Source organism: Mustela nivalis (assembly GCF_964662115.1).
Source record: "Mustela nivalis genome assembly, chromosome: 12".
In the NCBI taxonomy this organism is placed as follows: domain Eukaryota; kingdom Metazoa; phylum Chordata; class Mammalia; order Carnivora; family Mustelidae; genus Mustela; species Mustela nivalis.
Window position 1 is genome coordinate 60,606,244 of NC_139031.1, and position 20,889 is coordinate 60,627,132.

Below are 20,889 nucleotides of genomic sequence, written 5' to 3' on the forward strand. Positions count from 1 at the left end.
AATCCAGATTTTTTGTGATACTAAAATGTATGCATTCCAGAATCCTGTTCTACCAATGATTCATGGTGCCCCCATCCTGCCCCAAAGATGGCATTACTTATTAGGCCCCCCAGTGAGTCAGTAAGTGAATGAGAACTCCATGTGTGAGCTCCTCGTGGTTTCTCTCTCTGTGTGATGGAGCAGGGAACATGCTGCTCCCAGGCTCACGTTTTCTAATACCTGCCATCATTACACTTTAGCTTGCCATGCAGCTATTTAGAGGGTGAACATACTTGAAAGTTCAGGTCTCACAATTCCTCTTTCATTGCTTTTACTAGTATTTCTTGAATTTCTACTACACCCTAGCCACTCAGTTGGGTCAAAAGGAAAGAGTGATGGCCACTGGCCTCCAGAGCCATTACCTGGTTCAAAGGGGAGAAGTGGTACCGGAAGGTGAAGGGCCGACACGCAGTAAGTGGAGAGTTTGGACACCACGTATCATGATTTCAAAATTGGAACCCAGGACCCACAATAAAGGGGTGGCTATGACGATGACGAAGAGCCATCTGAACCTGGCGTCATCTGACTGCAAAGCCCATGGCTATAAGCTCTGGTCTACTTTACACATACTATGTGAAAAGCAGTGCATTAAGTTTCTAGTATCATGCATTCTTTTTTTTTTTTTTTTAAGATTTTATTTACCTATTTATTTGAGAGAGAGCATATGTACAAGTGGGGGGAGGACAGAGGGAGAAGCAGACTCCCCGCTGAGCAAGGACCTTCATGAGGGACTTGATCCCAGGACCCCAGGATCGTGACCTGAGCCAAAGGCAATGACTCACTGAGCCACCCGGGTACCCTAGTATCCTACATTCTAATAAGAAATACGTCTTCCCTTTAAACTACTTACAGTCTAGGGATAGGGATAAATAAGTATCCATATCACTTAGAAACTGTTACTTTTGTACAAGTTTTAGGGAGGCCAGAGAGGTGGCATTATTTATAACTGGGAAGAATCAACAGACATTCTATGAGTAAGGTGACACTGAGCAAACTTTGAAGGGTGGATAGGCTTTGGACTTGTGCTTCTGGACACAAGCAATGGCTCATACATTGTGGACTGGGCAAGGGGAGCAAGCACCCTAATTGTTTAGGGTGATTAGTGTGTTTACTTCCTAATTTAAAATAAATATTTATTGAGTTATCTACCGTCTTCCCAGCACTCTTGCAGACTTTAGCAATTTACCAGTGAACAAAATAGTTTAAAAATTGCTGTTTCTGGGAGTGCCTTGGTGGCTCAGTCAGTCAAGCATCTGACTCTTGATTTTGGCTCAGGCATAATCTCAGGGTTAGGGGATCACATTGGATTCAGCACTCAGCAGGCAGTCTGCTTGAGATTCCCACCCTCCCCCTCTGCCCCTCCGCCTCAGCTCTCTGTCTAATAAATACATAAAATGTTTTTTAAAAATCTCTCCTTCTATGGCACATTATAAGTGAGTAAAATATACATATATCAGATGATGGTAAATGAACAAAAAAATGTCTAGCAGAGAAGGAGCTGTGCTGGAGGAGACCACAAACATCAAGGAAGAGAAAATGAAGGCCAAACATTCCAGGAGGGGGAATAGCATGTGCCAAAGTCCTGAGACAGGAGCACACACCCAAAATAAAAACAAAATTAGATAAATTGGAGAATAAAGAAAGGTTATCATATTGGCATAGACTGTGATATTCTGATGACAGCTAAGACAGTTCCCAGACTTAACTATGGCTTGAATCCAGGGACTTCTCCTAAAGGCATTGGACTCCAAAGCTGAAAAGTAGACTATATTGTACACATTCCACTTGGTGACCAAAAAAGGGCAATTCCCCTCATAAGGGTTATCTGTTCTGTATCCTACAACCTATAGAGAAGCAGTTTAATTCTTGAGCACATTCTCTGGAAGGAGAGAGATAGCTAATCCAATGTGAATGTAGGTGGTTTACAGTGTAGCAGAGATGACCCTGGTCTTCCAACCAGACTGTGTGGAGAACTTCTGGAAGGCTCCCATTGCTGTGTTTCCCAACACTGAGGGTATGTGGTCAGAGTCAACAGTGATTACTTCTTCATCAGCTTCCACACCTCAGCAGTCGGCACTTGCTGCTGTGAAGGGGCTGGTTTTCAGCCATGCTCAGGTCACGGGTCTGAGTTGTGCTAGCCATGTCTCTCCACAGCATTTCTCAGGCCATAACCGCATCCTCACTGAACCAGTCCTTGTCAGTGGGTGAATCAGACTCAGTGTAGCCTCGCAGGGGCCATCTTTCTCTGGCTCTGGAATCATCTTCACTTGGTGATGGCTCACCCATGTGGCAAGGAAAATTAGGGACACACAAAGATATAAACAAAACACACAGAAACAAAGACACAAATCTGCAATTCAAGATGACAGGCAGATCGTGTACCTTCATCTCTCCTCTTTTCCCAGATACTATGTTAATTTATGCTAATTGAATGACTCACCTCTATTCTAAAGAAAATTACTTTGAATTTAAATTCAGCCATTTCTGAGCCCCCAACAGCTGAAATCATTTCACTGATTCCTTTTGGCTGCAGTAAAAGCTGGAAGCAAAGTTCAGCCCTGCAAGGCCTTCCGATTGAGAAACTCTTTCATCCCAGAAAGACGAAGTTGTGCAACAGTACCCCACACCTGTCCTCAGGTCCTCGGGTGCAGGTCACTGTGTAATGTGGCTTTCTACACTTTTCCTCTTTGGATCTTTACCCTTTCCAGTGCTGGTTTGAGAGCAGAATGAGGTCTCCAGTTATTTCGAGAATGCCACAGATGAACTTAACAGCAGCACTAAAGCACCTGGACAAAGAAATATCTCTGAGTCTCTAATACTTGGTCTTTATCCTTCCATTAAAAGCATCACTAATTGAGGGGCACCGGGTGACTCAGTTGGTTAAGCGGCTGCCTGCAGCTCAGGTCATGATCCTGGAGTCCTGGGATCGAGTCTGGTGTTGGGCTCCTTGCTCAGCAGCAAGTCTTCTTCTCCCTCTGCCTGCTGCTCCCCCTGCTTATGCTCTTTCTCTGACAAATAAATAAAGTTTTTTTTTTTTTTTTAAATCATCACCAATTGAGATTGAATTGCTGGTGCAAAGAATCAGTAGAAATCACTTCATGGCATTCACTTGCTGGATGAAGAAGTATTAGTGACTCTATTTCACTCCCTACACAACCCTGTAATGCTTTAGTCTGCCCCTTCCAGAATTCAGCAACACTAGTGGTCTGTAATCCTTAACAGCAAAACAGGGAGATTGCATGAATATAAAACAATGAATAGTGTCAGACAATGGCTAGTTACATCCTCAAGAATGCTGCACTGAATTTCAGGACATGAATTTGCAATTCTAACAGTCAATTAGAACAATCAAAACTTAGGTAAATTTCAACAGCTAAAATGAAAAAAAAATGCTATCGAGAAATGCAACATTATCAATAATCTGGAATACAACGATATAAGCATAAACACCTGGCCTATTTTTTTTTAAAGATTTTATTTATTTAGGGGTGCCTGGGTGGCTCAGTGGGTTAAAGCCTCTGCCTTCGGCTCGGGTCATGATCCCAGAGTCTGGGATCGAGCCCCCGAATCAGGCTCTCTGCTCAGCAGGGAGTCTGCTTCCTCCTCTCTCTCTGCCTTCCTCTCTGCCTACTTGTGATCTCTGTCTGTCAAATAAATAAAGAAAATCTTAAAAAAAAAAAAAGATTTTCTTTATTTATTTGACTCAGAGAGAGAGAGCGTGAACACAAGCAGGTGAGTGGCAGGCGGAAGGAGAGGTCAACGCAGGCTCCATGCAGGTCAAGAGTCTCTCGCTCTACTGACTGAGTCAGCCAGGTACCCCTCAAGATTTCCTATGCATCATATATTAAAAATCACTATAAAATAAATGTATAAAATAAACACTTATGAACTTGAACAAAGGTGCCAAGACAAGTTGATACTGAGATAATATCAATGGATTGAATCAATGCTGAATTAAGAAATTGGATACAGAAAATGTAAGATAATACACATTTTTTTTTCCTTGGGGACAGTGAAGTCTTCTTAAAAGATATAAAGGGAAATAGTAATTATTTTGACAATGTCAAAATTTAAAACTTTGCAAGGGTCATTTTTTTTTAAAGTTGCAAAAGGCATCATAAAATTCAAAATGTAAGTAACAATTTGGGTGAAAAAAATGTCTCCATTACACCTAAAGACAAAAGACCAGAATGCAGAATATATATATAAAGAATAAAATTACCGCCCCCCCCCAAATCAAACAATATATACAGCAACTTTCAGATAAGGGAAAGTATATAAAGGTGCCTCCACTTCATTGAAGACCAGATAATTAGATACTAAAGTTCAATATTTCCTTTTTTACCCATCAAATTTAAAAATTTGATAACACCAAGATCTGACGATGGTATGAAAACAGATACATTTGTGTATACTATTGACATTATAAGTCGGTGCAGCTACATGTAAGGACAACTTGTCTGAATATACCTAAGACTCAGTACATTCCTCTCCGAGTCTCACCTGGAAAAAAACCTACACACATCCACAAGGAGGATATTCAAGGATAAGTCAAGGCTTGTTTGTATGGTAAAAAATGGAGGCAATGAAACACATTTCTCCAGATGCTTGATGGGTATTAAGCAAAAAAAAAAAAAAAAAAAAAAAAAGGATTTTTCGGTCAGGTAGTTTGATGAAACTCTAAGTTATATTAAACTGATCTCACTTGGTTGCTAAGGGATTTCTCAGAGCTTCAGGCCTGTTACTCTTTACTCTGAGTCCATGGGGGCCCTTCCCAAACTTACTTACTAAATCCTCAAATCTTCTTCTGTGCATAAAAGGAACTAGTGGTTTAGGGAATGAACTTGGGGAGATGATGAACTGCCTGGTGGTGAGAAAATGCCTGAGACCTCTTTCCATATAGGGGCCAACAGCAGGGTATTCTCTGGGAATGCAGTTTGAACAATGGGATTGAACAATGAAATTCAATGAGATTGAACAATGAGTAGACAGTAAAGATATAACACAGTGTAGACACTTCTTTTAGCAAAGTCCAAACAAGCAGGATCAGAGACAGAGGACAGTACTGGATGGGGGGGGCAGGTGTGGTTTGTACTGCTTTGTTAGTGGGTTTCCTTGTTTCTGCTTATGCTTGGAATAGGGAAGACGCATGTATATGTTTGTAGGTAGTCACTGGGAATGAGTCTGTACGGGGGCAGAATTTCAAAACACAAACACTCCTTTAGGAGAAGGTGTGTGTTCCTGAGAGGGGGAAAGATTAGGTATGCCTGGGGGCAAGGTGGTTCTGGCAGTTAGTGGAAGGATTTGGAACATGGACCCAGATATACTGGTCACTGAAGGAGGGGAGTAGTAACTTGTAAGAAAAATGTATGTACTGTCTTCTACTTTTTCAACAAAGTAGGAGGTAAGACTGTCTTCTGTGAGTGAAGGGAAAATCAGTGTGCCAAGGCCCGAGGTGAGAATAGACAGTTGAACAAAGCAATCGGGGACAGGTGGAGATAAGCTCTTCATAAACTCTTCCACTTCTTTTATTTTCTTCCATCTCTTCTGCTTGGTGCCAGGCTTTTCCTTAGCTTTCCCTTGCTTACCATTCATCCAGGTTTGTGCATGAATTACCTTTTATTTAAAAAAAGAAAGAAAGAAAGAAAGAAAAGGCTTGAAATGTCCAGATGTCTCTAGTTTATTTTAGAGAAAAAGCTGTAAAGTCTTTTCATGGTATGATTAGTGAAGACAGCAAAGAGGCCAAGAGAAGGTACCTGAAGGAAAGGAGTAGATATTCTCTTTGTGAGGAAGGCACATCAACTATTTTTTAAAAGAACAATTAAGTCTAGCCTTGGATCTAGTTGTGACCTTCTGTACCGAGAGGGTAGGCAAAAAGATAAATATAGTATACGGATGCCACTAGAAATTTCCGAATGTTGTTCTGAGAGCCTAATTAAGTAGACCACTTTATTTCTGAGGGAAAATACAAGGCACTCAATTCTGGCCACACATGCTAGCACTACAAGTTTCCACTAGAGGACAGCATGTCCTCATTTTTGAATAGAGCACGGCTTGGGGTTTGCTTCCATTCTCTTCTCTAGTCAAGATTCCTTTTTTCCCTAGCAGATCACTGTTACACATAAACGTGTTTTGGTTTCATCTGGGAACGCTGATGTGAACATAATACATTCCTTTCCTATACAGGCACAGGTGAGATTTTATTGGACACATGCTTGCCATTTGCAGGAACACAGAGCTAACACCGCATAAAAAGCATGTTAAATCTCAACAGTGACAGAGGAGAAGCTGTTTGAGATCATGTCAATGCACACTACACAACTTGGCAGAATTTTTCTCTTTAATAAGCACTGTTGACTTTTAGAAAAATCTATCTTCCTCTCTTGGGTGAGTATATATTCACCAAAATCTTAGAGCCACATGTACTGTCTAATGTGAAAACATGATGGATAGGGGTACTGTTTCCCAAGCTTGAAAGATATTTACACAATTTCTTTGGGACCTTGCTTCCCATATAAATATCACATTACAATGTTTTAATCGTTCAGTACTAAAAAGGAGCTAGGTACTATAGTTCATAAAGAAAACAAAGCAAAATGGAGGCTGTTAATAATGTAAGAATCTTGTTTTTATTAATCTTATGTGAATTCATAGGAAGACAGTGCTGCAGTGGATATATTTTCCAAGCTGGAAGAAATTGTTTTAATCCCACACGATTAATGTAATTAAAAATAGGAAAGCCACATTGACTGCATAGATGACTTGGACATTTTGCAATTTAAGTAACTGTAATGTAAATCAAAGAATTTAAAATAAAGCTCTGGTCTATTTTACCCTCATTAACTATGAAACAGATTTGTTTTATTGGGTTTTGTTTTTGTTTTAAATTCTCTGAAGCTTGGGTTGCTTTCCCAGGGTGAATTCTTTACTAATACATATCACCCTCAAAACAGAAGATTTCCCATCAAACTATTGGCATCCACTAAGCACTAATAACTTAAGAATTCAGCCATGCAGAAAAGCAATCTGGGGTGTCCAGGAGTGAATTACCTGTTCCACAGATAACCCTGCCTTTGCACAAAAGAAACAGGGGAAAGAGGACTGCACTGTTCTCTTGATAACAAATAACAAAGACTCTCCCTGATTTTCACCTTTTCCTACTCCAGGAATGAAGATGGAAATTTACGCAAAGCATCCTGGTCCTTGCTCATTATGATTCTGCAAAGTCCTGCCATTTAGGAAATGTGTCTGAATTTCTGTGGAGATGAAACAGGAAGGTCAGACTGAGCTTTAATCAAAGGTATCTCCCTGCTGGGGTAAGAGGCTTCCCTCCCTCATATATGTGGCTTTAATTTGATTGCTTTTTTTTTTTTTTTTTTTTTGAGGTGCCTAAAACCATGTCAAGGCCTGACCGGACTGTTGTTCAGTTCATCCCTGAAGCCGAGTGAGGACACCGATGTTGTCATTGACAATTTACTCCTGCAGCATTTCTCTGCTAGACCGAGAGGGATTTTGTCACTGGTGCACCATCGAAAATACATGAAGGACTTGCCCCTTATTAAGAGATGTCATGTCAGCAGAGCTAACATTTATAATACAACCCTAGCAAAAGTGGGCACGCTGCTTCAAGGGAGATAATCTCCTCCAGGAGAGAGGGTATTGTGCTGTCATTCCATTTCCTTCAGAGGCTTTTCACTTCTTTCTGAACTCTGTGATAGTGTCTTCCCCCCCGCTGGGCCCCAGCAGCATTCAGCAACCCCACTGACACATGTAAGTACCCCTCCTCCCTGCCCCTCTCTCTCCCTCTTACTCTCCTCTCTTCTCCCCTCCCCGTCTTTACTGCTGGAAGCACCTTGGTAATCTCCAACCCTTTTGTTCCCTAGGAAAGAGAATCCCTTTTACTTTGCCGTGTCCGAATGCCATCCATCATTCATTCTACATTAAGTGGAAATTGTTGGTTTCCTCCTGAGATACCTGCTTGTTAGAATGATTGACAGATCAGGTTGTTTTGCAGTGTATAAGGATGTCCCCACACAACTATAGGGTAGGACATCTCTCCTCCCAGACTTTACATTGAGTGTCCCATGTAAGTTTTCCTCTTCAATTTAGAAGTCTCCCAAGCCCACTAAAATGAAAGTCTCTGCGTGTTATAAAGAAAGCGTGATTTCTATTCATCAGGTTGAAAAACATGGGTTTCCACCAGATGGGTGTCAGTAGTACGGCTGGCCCAAACAAAACTGCCCCCACCTTTACCTGCGCCCTTTCCCCAGGCAGCTCTTCTCCACTTTTCCTGCTGGCTGGCTGGCTGGCTGCTGCCGGCTAACAGATCATTAATGGTGGCTTAACTGGGGGCCATTTCCAAGGAGGTTTGCAACTGAAAAGTGAGAAGCAAGGAAAATCTGCTATATGACCTTGGAAAGCTGTTGTTCCATGTTCTAAATAAAATCTTTGAAGCAACTCCAAGGATGTTATCCAGGACTAGGGACTTTCAAGAAGGCTAGGACCTTCACTATGCCTGCCCCTTCCTTCGTCTCTACAGCCTTTCCTTAATAAAATGCCTGTACTCCTGCTTGAACACCTTGAACTATAGAAACTTCAAGACATTAAGTAAGAGTGCTTTAGAAAATCAAAAAACAACTACTTTTTCAAGGTCACAAATATCTGCCTTCCTACTTTTTGGTTGCACAGGTTACCGGCTGTCACAGCACAGCACAGCACAGCACCTAGACTTTTGAAATCTAGTTACCACAGTCAGAATATTACCCTAACAGAGCATCATGGCAGCTCTGTCTCCAGTCCCAATCATCACCCTCCTACTGCCCCGTATTAAGGGACTCAAAGTCAGATTCTTATCCTCAGGTCTTGCATTCTCTACCCTGGGAGCAGCCACATTCTCTCTCTGTCTCTGTCATCCTGCCTTTTTTATGACTCTTGGTTGAAAGTGGCATAAGCAGACTTATGGGAAAGAAAAGGAATCTCTTGTCCAGAGTTGAAGGTATCTCACAGAAATCAAGAAAGGGCTGACCAGCAGACTATGGGAAGGGCTTGGGGTTCATGAACAGAAGCAGGACCACAGTGGTGCCCCTCACCCTATCTCTGCTGAGTGTTCTTCAGTCTTTCTCAGTCTCGCTCTTGCTTTAGCTCTATCCTCAACTGGTATCATTTTCTCTGTCCCTATGACAGTAAAGCACAATAACAGAATTATCTTTCAGGGACAAATTTTAAAATGCAGGCTAATACTTTGAATGGCGTATGTAGGCACCTTAATCTTTGACCATAACCTGTGTTCAGGTGTAAGCACACCCACGCTCACTGCAACCTGATGGCCAGATAAAGGTCAAAAAGGGAGAGGATGATTGTGGTAAGCTGAATCATCACCCTCAAAGATACCCAGGCTCTAATCTCTGGAACCTCTGAACATTACCTATATGGCCAAAGTGACTTTGCAGACGTGATTAAGTTAAGGATCTTGAGATCGGAAGGTTATTCAGGATTATTAAGTAAACCCTAATGGAAACAAAAGTGTCCTTTAAAAAGACAGGCGGAAGGAAATTCCATTTAGAGGAGATGGAAACTGAGATTAGAGTGATGTGCTCTGAAAATGAAGGAAGGGGCCAAGACCAAGGAAGGCAAGCAGGCACTAGAGATGAGAAAAGGAAGAAAAGACAAGGAACTAGATTCTCTTTTACAGCCTCAGAAGAGCACACAGCTCTGCTTGCACCTTGATGACAGTCCAGTGAAAACCATTTCAGATTTCTGGCATCCAGAACTGTTGGAGAATATGTTTGTGTGGTTTGAAGCCAACAAGTTAATGGCATTTTATTGCAGCACCCATAGGGAGCCAGTTAGAAGTTCTTAACCTACAAGGAGTGATGGCAATGCCCAGGAAGGGAATTCTTGGTAAAGCTCTGAACTGTCAATACAAAAGGAGCCTCCACAATCCTGCGTCAGGAGGGGGTGGGTATCACAGTGTCAGCCCCTTTCTGACTTCATAGACGCTCAAAGAAAGTACCTCATGATTGAGCAACCAGATGCAAATCCTTTCTGCTTTAAGGGGCAAAGGTCCAAAAAAAAAAAAAAAAAAAAAAAAAGTAGCATTGGCGAGGAATGGTCACATGGGAGGAAGTTCAAAGAGAAACCAAGTACGAGGACAAAGACCTAAAGGGAGAAGGAAAGAGAAGTATAAGGCTTTAGAAAGAACTCTAAGTCAGAAATTTAGGGTTCTGTTCTCCCTGATTCTACTTGTAAGAGGACGGTGCATAGCCCTTGTCTATGCATCTTTGACAGCAGGATTTAAATGACATGATCCTGAGGATCTCCTCCAGCTCTAGGATGGGTGATTGTCAAACTTCTGTCCAGATTTTGGCCTCAATGTTCTAGAGTTCAATCTTGGGGTTCTTGAACTTAACTTTCTTATGCTTTGACATGGTTGGTACAGTGACATAAAATCCTGCATAACTAAAATGGAAAACCTACAAATGGTCACGTATTAAACTCCAAAGATTATTTAGTAAGAAAGAGAACAAGAGAAGCTAAGAGCCTTGAGTCAGCCCTGGAGAAAATCTTCACAGTGAACTAGCAGCTGCTTATAGAAGCAAATGTGAATATTCCTCAAGGAAATCTAGAGAGAGTTCTTCAGAGTTGAAGGTAAAACACAAACCCATCAGCACCCCTAGAGGGAAGGACTCATTCCCTGGTAATGGTAGAATTTAATGATAACAGGAAAAAAATGGCAGTTTTAAAAAAAAACAAGGTAATTTCTGTATTTAGGAAATAAATTGAAGATAAACAAATGTGCCTGAAATTGGCACATCACAAGTTATTTTGTCCTAAATTCTTCATCTCTGATCCTTTTGTCAGCTAAAATCATAGCAATCTTAACAAAAGTTATTAGTTATTTCAACCTCTAGAAAAAAAATGTAGACATAAATTGTACTTTCAATAGCCTGAAATCATCTGCATAGCTCTGTCATCTATATGGAAATACGGAAGTTTTTCTTCTGTCCCATACTATAATACAAAGAAGGGAAGCTGTGTGGGCCAGTTCAATACTGTCATCATTTAAATGTAACAGACCCCAAAACGCAGTGGTTTAATCAAAAAGGGTTCGACTCTTTGCCCATTAGAGTGAGTTCAGAGGTTGACCATCCACAATTAGTCCAAGGATTTCACAATGACATCAGTGTCTCAACAACTTCTACCTTCTGCTCTGTCCCCCTCAGCAGATGGCTCTGCTTTACACTGTTAACCTATGTACACAAGGCAGCAGCTCCAACTTCAACTCACTCTCCATTCCAGGCAAGAACAAGAAGGGAGTGCAAAGGGCAAGAAGTAAAAGGCATACTGTTCCTTTTCAAAGCCTCGCCTGAAAGCAGCATCTCCTTCCATCCTATTACCAGAGCTGTGTCTCCCTTTTTCATCCCCAGCTGCAGAAGAGGCTGGGCAATGCCGTTTCTTAAAACTGGGTACCTTGCTCTCTTAAAGAACATCAGAATTTCCTTTAGGAATAAAGTCAAGGAGAATAGATACTGGATATACAACTAAGATCTCCACCATATTCTTAAAAACAACAACAACAACAAAACCTACGAACTATTTTATTTGCCTCAATGAAAATGAATATTGGGAATTCTCTTGTAACTACTTAAAAGAAGACTATTTAAGCTATTTAAAAGAACACTCTAGTAATCGGGTGTAGTCAGTAAGAATCCTTGGTTGCAAGCAACTGAAACCAACTGACAAACTGGGGCAGGAGAGGAGAAGCTGGGTTGTTGGGCAGGTACTAGGCTGTTTCACAAAAGTGAAGAAAAGTTTAAAAAACCTACGCTCAGAAGGAAAGAAGACAAAATAAGGATATTCCAAGGATGTCTTGGACTTTTTCTCTACAAATCTGCCAAAAACAGACACAGACCATATCGTGCATCTTACTAAAATCGCAAGGGGATAACGGCCAGCTCATGTCACAGCTGTGTTTTTATTAGGTCACTGAATCAACCTATAAGGCCAGTATTTTCTGAGTGACAGGACATACGATAGTGTCCAGTAATCCCTTGGGTATCATCCCCTTGCTTACCACTTTTGTTGTGAAGTGAACTTAGAGGTAATATGTTTACTCTGACAGCGTATATGACCTTCAATAAACTCAAAGAAGATGAGTGTAGGTACAAAGGGAGGAAAAAGAAATCCAGAGCATGCAGATCTATTCTGATAGTAAAAAGAAAAAGAAAAAAAACCTCTAATTTATTCATTGATGTCAGGGGGCCCAATTTAGTTGATCTAATTACCAGGTATTGAGAAGGCACCCTTGAGGGGCGCCTGGGTGGCTCAGTGGGTTAAGCCGTTGCCTTCGGCTCAAGTCATGATCTCAGGGTCCTGGGATCGAGTCCCGCATCGGGCTCTCTGCTCAGCAGGGAGCCTGCTTCCTCCTCTCTCTCTCTCTGCCTGCCTCTCTGCCTACTTTGTAATCTCTCTCTGTCAAATAAATAAATCAAAAAAAATCTTAAAAAAAAAAAAAAAGAGAAGGCACCCTTGAGGTTTGGCACCAGATTGTGGTTCAGGATTGGATGTCATGGCTTGATAAACTGGTCGCTTGGCAATGATCCTAGCTAGGCAAGTCAGATCGAGTGAGGGCAAACTCACAAAATTGAACCTATAGCAAGAACAGCATCTATCTCTGCCCCATGCTGGCCTTATTCAGAAGCCCTCTGATTAAAAAGCACACTGACTAATAACAGAAAATAACGACATCTCCAGCCATCCTGTCTACCTGATTACTAAGAATCTCTTCTACAGTGAAAGTCTTCTGAAAGGTGTACATGAGGTGCAACTGGTTTCATGCTCCAGGCTGATTCTGAAAGAGCCATGCAAACCAGACCATTCCTAACTATCTTGCTAACAATATCCTAATTTTGCTGTCTCCCAACAAGGGTCAGACAAAAACAACTGCCTAAAAATTAATATAGATCCTGATTTTTAAGCCAAGTTTCCTTTTAGGCGAACTAAATAGCAAATTGTTACACTTGATTTTTCTGGCCAAGAGGAGGTTTAATTTTCTCCACTGTCTTTCAGGGTCACTCCTATCTGGAGCTGTAATGCCACAGACTACTTCCAATCCATATTAGTATTTTAGAGAGAACCCAGTACAGGTGTTTTATCTTTAGCCACATGGTTATAGGAAACTCCCCATAAAGCTATCCATAGGTACAGACTGAGAAATTCATGAACAATGGGAGTGGGGGCAACTTGACTATACAAATAATTGTGTACACTCAGTATCTGGTTTGATGATGGAATATTACTAGCTATGCCCAGAGTTGAAGCTAGGTATAACAAATAGATCAGTAGCTTATGAATAGCTCAAGACCTATAGCTGTCTAAGACCAGGGAATCTGTCTTCACCAGAGTCCATTTAAAATCTGGAAGTTTATTCTGAAAAGGAGGAGTTACCTAACAAAGAGCATGATTTGTCCTCAAACTCTAGAGATCATGACTGGATTGTCCCATTAGGGCTTATCACAGATTCCATTGTGCATCCTGGTCTCCAAACAGTACCTTTGGAGCTGTTGGGTCGTTAGAGTTGAGTAAAGAACAACACAAATTTGCTATGAAAGAGCCAAAGATGCTCCTCTTGCTCTGGGAGATTTTCAGAAATCCAGAGGTGATAAATCCACAATTCTTGCTCTTTCTTTCTTGTCATGTTTTACTCCAGGTATGTTTTCTTGTCTCACAGACTCTGGGTTTCATCACCATATGACTTGCTTTGATCAGTAGAATATGGGTGGATATGCCAGCATTCCAGCTCCTAAAAGAGACTTTAAGATGTGATGTGCATTAATTGTTCTCCTATACCCTTGTCCTACACCAGGAGAAGAACATCCCTAGTCGGTTAGCAATCTAGAATGAAAAGACCCAGAGAGCAGACCTGAACCCCCCCTGCTGTGTGCAGTAGACGTGCCATAACAATATGTCATTCAAGTGAAAGAAAAGTAAATGCTTCCTTTTGCAAGCCACTCTGATTCTCAAGGCTTCTGTTACACAGTAAAATCTACGAAAGCTGACTAGATGCCAAATAACTAGGTCAGAGACAATGCACAACATGCTTCTTTCAAATACGATACAAACTGTCTTCAGAACATGAAGAGGATTGCCATGCCATGTGTGGTGCCTCCTTCTTCATGTAGGAGACACTAGGTATAAACACTTGTCCTTTATTTTAGAAATCATAACCTAACATACTCAAAACCATGTATGCCATAGAAATGTCAAAGTAGCAAACCCCAGAATTCTTGTAAGCCTTACCTCCTACCCCTTGAACCAAAACATCAGGGGGCATCTCCCATTTCCTGTTTCCTGTTTTCCCAGGCCTACCACTTTACCATCATCAGTGTAATGAACCTGTATAGAAGCTACTCTTTTTTTTTTTTAAGATTTTTTTTTTTTTTGACAGACAAGTAGGCAGAGAGGCAGGCAGAGAAGCAGGCTCCCCGCCGAGCAGAAAGCCCAATGCGGGGCTCGATTCCAGGACCCTGGGATCATGACCTGAGCTGAAAACAGAGGTTTTAACCCACTGGGCCACCCAGGCACCCCCAGAAGCTACTCTTGATGGCTTACGCAGACTTTGTCCAGGCCAGTGCACCAATCCCGCAGCTGCTGTGAATATTATAGGCCAATGGCTCCAGGCAGGAAGAAACTTACTGAGAAGTATTCCTCATGGCCCACTGTTTGTCTGTATATCACAGGCTGCTAGTTTTCTATTCCAGAATATACTGGGGTGCCCCCACACATACCACACAATCCAATGACCAATGTGAAATACCTGGCCTTACACATTTCCTAAGAATCTACTGCAAGCTCTCCCCTATATGGTGGCTATTTGGGTTGAGGTAACTGGGGCTGTAGCAACAGAAATGGGTTCTGGCTGGCTTAATTGCAAACATTAGTGGAAGAGTATAGGAGTGGCCCCCAAATTAAAATAGCGGTTGAGCAATGAAGATTTGAGATGTGAAGAAACCATGGAAGCTCCAGGGACATTTGCAGTAGAGATCAAAAACTGTCTTTGGTGGTGGTTCTCAAGGTTGCCTGCACATTACAATCACATGAGGATTATAAAATCCTGTGCTGATATTCAGTCCATACCCTAAATGAGTTAAAATCAAAGTCCTTTGGAATGGGACCCAAGCATCAATATCTTTCAAAATCCCAGAGGTGATTCCAATTGGCAGCCATTGTTGAAACTAGCTATATCAAAATCACCTAGAAGGCTTATCAAAACAGATCACTGGGCTGCAATCCCAGAGTTTCTGATATACATAACAATTGGTTAGAAATGATGTGTGTTTATAACAAGTTCCCGGGTGATGGTGAACTTGGGTCTGGGGTGGGCCCAAGGTTCTGTGTTCCTAACAAGTTCTCCTGTGATCTGAGGCTGCGGATACTCAAATCACACTTAGGACAGCAAAGTTCTACAGCAGTGGCTCTCAAAATTTAGCAAGGATAAAAGTCACTGTAAACCTTGTGAAAACACCAGATCGTGATTCATTGGTTCTGAGGTGAGAGCCAACATTTTCTATTATTAAGTAGCTCCCAGCTGATGCTGATGCTGCCAGTCCTTAGACCGTACTTTTTCTAGCACTGCATAGAATGATGGGTCTGAGCCATGGGTGCTTTTCCTCCCAGAGGGACACTGGGCAAGATCTGGATACATTTTTGATTGTCACACCATGGCAGATTGGGAGAGAGAAGTACGGAGAGATAGCACCCAGCATCTAGTGGGTAGAAGTCAGGGAAGCAGCTAAACATCCTACAGTGCATAGACAGGACATTCCCCATGACTAATTGCTCAGCCTAAAATGTCAAAGTGCCAACATGGAGAAACCCTGCTGTAGAGGGTGGCTGTTAACAAAAGTCCACTGCTCCTCCCTAGCTATCCAGCCTGAATTTGTAATTCCTGCAAGAAAGAATAATATTGTCCCTGCTTAGGTGTCTACTCTTGGATCAACCCACTATGCCAGGGAGACAAGACCCTGTAGTACCTGCAAGACAGAGAAAAGCAACAGAAGGCAGACAGTGAGCTATTCTGAAAGTCAACAGAAGGAGGGAAAGGTATAACTTTAGCCAAGACAATTGTGCTCACTAGAGCAGGGTGGCCGTGGGTAATAGGCATGTTTCTGAGAAATGATGAATGATTGAGTGTTCATACACACAGCAGTCACTGGAACTGCTGCTGTAGCCCAAACAGCTGCAAACCTCACTGCAGTTTCTTGAAGTGCTGGGCAGCTGCAAAGAACTCCCTGTATTTACTGTCCATGTGTCCTTGAAATAAATCTCTACCCCTCAGGTAACGGAATTATTTATTTGCCTTACACCCTGAAGCATGTACACACACAGACAGGCACATGCAGGTACACACACACACACACACACACACACACACACTCACACAATGTTCACTGTTAATTCAATTTAAATTTTCAATCTATTCCTCATAAAAATGGGTGAAACACATAACCGAGACGGGGGGGTGGTAAAGGAAATGATCCTGCCCTAGTCCTTATTTTCTCTCTGGTTGTTCCATTCTGTCTCAGACACTAATTTCTCCATTCTGCCAGAGATCGTTCTGCAAATACTACTTTCTTGAATGGGAGGAATAAGAGCTACCCAGTACCGAGGACTCCTTCAGACTCTACATGCACACACCTGCATATATAATACATGTATACATTTATGTGTTTTCAATCCTCGTAACATTCTTATGAGGTAGTGGTATTATTATCAATGAAGACAATCAGCTTTAGAGAGATTAGATAACTTGTTCAACATCATGTATTTCCTTAAGCAGTAGAACTGGAATGCAAGCCCAGGTCTATAGAACACCAAAATCTTTCACTTAAATCTCTCACCACTCTCTTCTCCTTTTCTCACCCACTCTGGCCTTTTCCCTACTTCCCAGTTCCAAGCATGAGACACAATATAACCTGACATCCTCAGGAGCTAAAACAGGTTAATAAAACCCCACAGGATTATCAAATTAAAACCAAAAAAGATAGTCGAAGTTGGATACACTTATAGTACTTGGTGCTTATTAAAGACATCTGAATACCTGATGAAGACATCTGAATACCAGATATACCTGAGATATACATCAACACTTAATAACAAGAGAATTTTCATGTCAGTAGAGATAAGAACACACCACATGAGTGATTGCAGACCAGATGGTAAAGTAAACTTAGAATGAGAGAATCCTCATTGCAACAGTTTTCTCAACAAAGATACCACATATGAGCCTGTTATGACAACTAGCTCCCTATAGATCACCCAGAAACATGCTGTCAGATCAGCCCAGCTGGAATGAACCCTGGGTGTTAAAGAATGTATTAGGAATTTCCCAGTGCTTTGTGGGTTTTGGACCCAGGGCTTCACTAGCTGTGGCCACAGAGGGTAAATGAGCAGAGCATGCACGAGCTATGCCAGCTCCTCAGAAGGTTGTCTTTCTTAGATCACCAAAGCCATTGGCCAGATGTCTGGTCACCCCTTGTGCTTTGCATAATACCAAGTATTCTGCAGATGGTTCCCCAAGTGCTAAATAATAACGTGCCTAGCTTTCAAGGGCTATTTGCAGTATAGTCATTCTCTACACTCATTCTATCAACGGCTGTTGTCTTCACTCTTGGTGGGAAACAGCATTACGAGTGACAAGATGGACAACTGGTTCAAAGGCATCTTCAGAAACAGAGCTCATGGCTCCCAATCATTTCAAACCCTTACAGCATTTGACTGGAGCAAAGCATAAACAATTTTAGTGGCTTGTCCTTTATGCTAGTTGCAAAATTTACAGCCACCCCTCCACCTGCATCTTCTCTGAGATCCTATCTGCCTTTGAGGGCTAACATGACATAATTCTACTCTACTATATAATGTAATGGTGAAGAGGAATTTTCTGCTTGGAAGAGACCGTCTCATTTCAATATGCTGTGACATCTTTTGGAAACCAATATCCTCTATAATGGGGAATGGCTGCAGATCAAGGGCAATCATTTCTGTGATTTATGAGCAGTGCAAGCAGATGGTTTTTTGAATATTTGGCTTTTTCCCAAAAACCTCATGCAAGCTAAGCTGTTGTATCTTATTGCATGAAAAGCCTCTGATTCCAGGTAAGGGGATGGGCTGACTCAGAATCTGACTTTGTACTTGAAAACCGGGACATGCTGCTAAACTACAGAAAGCCAAGAAACTTTTTTTTTTTTTTTTAAATTTCTCCTACCACTAGCAGCAATCATAACCACAGATCACGCTGTAAGCCAAGAAAGAGAAAGCCAGATACCTGGTCTGGAAGGTGAAGATGTCTCACTTTGCTATGGTTATTAGATTATCAATTTTCTCCCCTCAAGACCTGTGTGATTCGCAGGGAACACTATTAGCCTGGCAAGAATTAATTACAGCCCTGATAAAGGTGACCTTCCAAACAAAAGCAAAGAGACAAACCAGTCTTCTGTGTGAAGCACCTGAGAAGTTAGGAGGTTTAACTAGGAGTCTAAGCAGGATCTTAAAAAATACTATCTAAAAGGGGTATGTTGGGCTCTTGTAAGTGGAAGGCCAGGTGAGTGGGACCTTAGCCTTGGCCATGATAGCAAATTTTAATTATCTACAGTATTCAATATTTTGAATGTGAAGACCTTCAATTCAATTTGGTTAATTTTTTTTTTCACAGATAAAAAGAATGGGAATTATTTGAAGATTCAGGATTGATAGTGGATAAAAATATATCCTTTCATCTCAACTTCAGAATCTTGGGGATGTTGCCCATATAAGTGAAGGCAGCCAGTCAGAGTGATTTGAAACAGGGAACCATGAGAAGTGACTTTCCCTACAGTCAATATATCCCACGATGTGTCATTAGTTTGGGATACTATCTGTTGCTCTTATTTTTCCGGAAGAAAGTGTGTAATCAAAATGAGTCTTTAATGATCCTACGCTCTTTCCCAGAACAGTAAAAAACCCTCCCCCGCTCCTTCAGTTTCTCAGGCCCAGCAGTGCCACGACTTTGCCTATTTAAAACTGTGTGTTCAGAAAAGGTTTTGCTACTGCTAACAATCCTCCAAGGAAACCTAAGTCACATTGTTACTGCAGGGCTTTGTTTTGGGCCTGAAATGGAAGCCTTCAGTACCTGTTTGAAGGATTTTAAAGGTAAACAGCCAGAAAGGGAAAGCTTTCTTCTGCAGTGCCACTAAATTGCCACAAGGCAAAATTCCTCTGTGACAGATTCTCCCCTGAAATGTGCCAAACATTCCAGAAATGAACCATGAGGCCTCTAGCACTCCCCACCTGTACCCCTCAGGCCTCCTGTTGGTCCTGTAAACAAGCCCTTGCACTTGTTCTGTCCATTTTTACAGCTTGAGCCCTCCTCAAGAGTGCAGACTGAGTCTCCTTAGGAAGTCATAGATTTTCAGTTCTATTAATATTCTTTTTATTCCACAAGTTCTTTTTTTATTCAGTCACTTATTTATTATGTATCGATTTAACAGCCATTTACTGATTGCTTGTCCCCACTTCAGGACACAGGCCTGGGCCCCCAGCTCTGAACAGAACACACAGGTTCTGCTTAACTTCGTGTTAGTTGTTTTACTTTTAATAACCTACTGAATTAATTGCTCTATATTTTTCTTGTTTAATAATGGAAAGATTTGAAACTATGAATTTGCTTCTGATTACAGCTTTGATGACATACCATTAATGTTTTTACTTAATGTCTTTCTTGTCATTGTTTTTTCTAATAACCAATTTGAGTATCTCTTTGACTTAAGAGTTTGCAAATGGCTAGTTTGTATTAATGATTGCATAATCTCAACAAACAAGAAGTTGGAGATATTTTGCTTCCTTATTATTAATTTCTGGTTTATTTTCCATTGCAGCCAGAAATGTACCTATTGTATTCTGCTTTCTAGAATTTTTCTGGTTTCTTTGTGGACTAATAGGTTATCAATTTTTTGTAAATTTTTTTATTGTGGGCTGACAGAAAATTATATTCTGTTAGTAATGGACTTTGAAATTATTTTGTTCAAATGCTATTATTATTTTATATACCTTATTATTATACTGTAATATTACATAGCATAATCATATACATTATATGTATGTTACAAATCATACTATTAAAATTTCTTATTAATTGGTTTATTTAGATGTTCTTTTCTTTGTGTTTGATTAGTTAAAAGCTGAGATGTTCAAAATCTCAAATTTTTAGTGTTTGCTTATATATATTGAAGTTATTTTATTCAGTACATTAAAATCAATAACTATTACATCTTCTTGATCTCCTTTAATGGTTTTGCCATGAATTTTATTTTCTTTGATGTTAATGTTGCTGTCTACTTTAATCTGCTTGTGTTCATCTTTATGTATGTTATTCCTAGTTTTTATTCTGAAATTTTCCTTCTTCATGTATCTCTCATATAGCATTTACCTTGACTATTTAGAATTTGCTTTGCACTTCTATTTGATATATGCTTATTAACAACACCTAAAAATCTTCATTTTCTTATTAGAAAGGTTAACCCACTTAAATATATTATCATAATATGAATGTAATACATAATAATATAATAGTAATATATAATAGTATGTAATATGTATATATGTATGTAATATATATATAATAAATATGGAATATATAATAGGTCTTACTCTATTCCTTTTTTTAATAAAATATGTTTTATGCCCTCTACTAGATTTATTTTTTTATTTTTATTTTTTATTTATTTTATTATTATTTATTATTTATTATTTATTTATATTTTTATTTTTATTATTTATTTACCTCTGCTAGATTTTTCTTTTATACCTGTTTTTTTC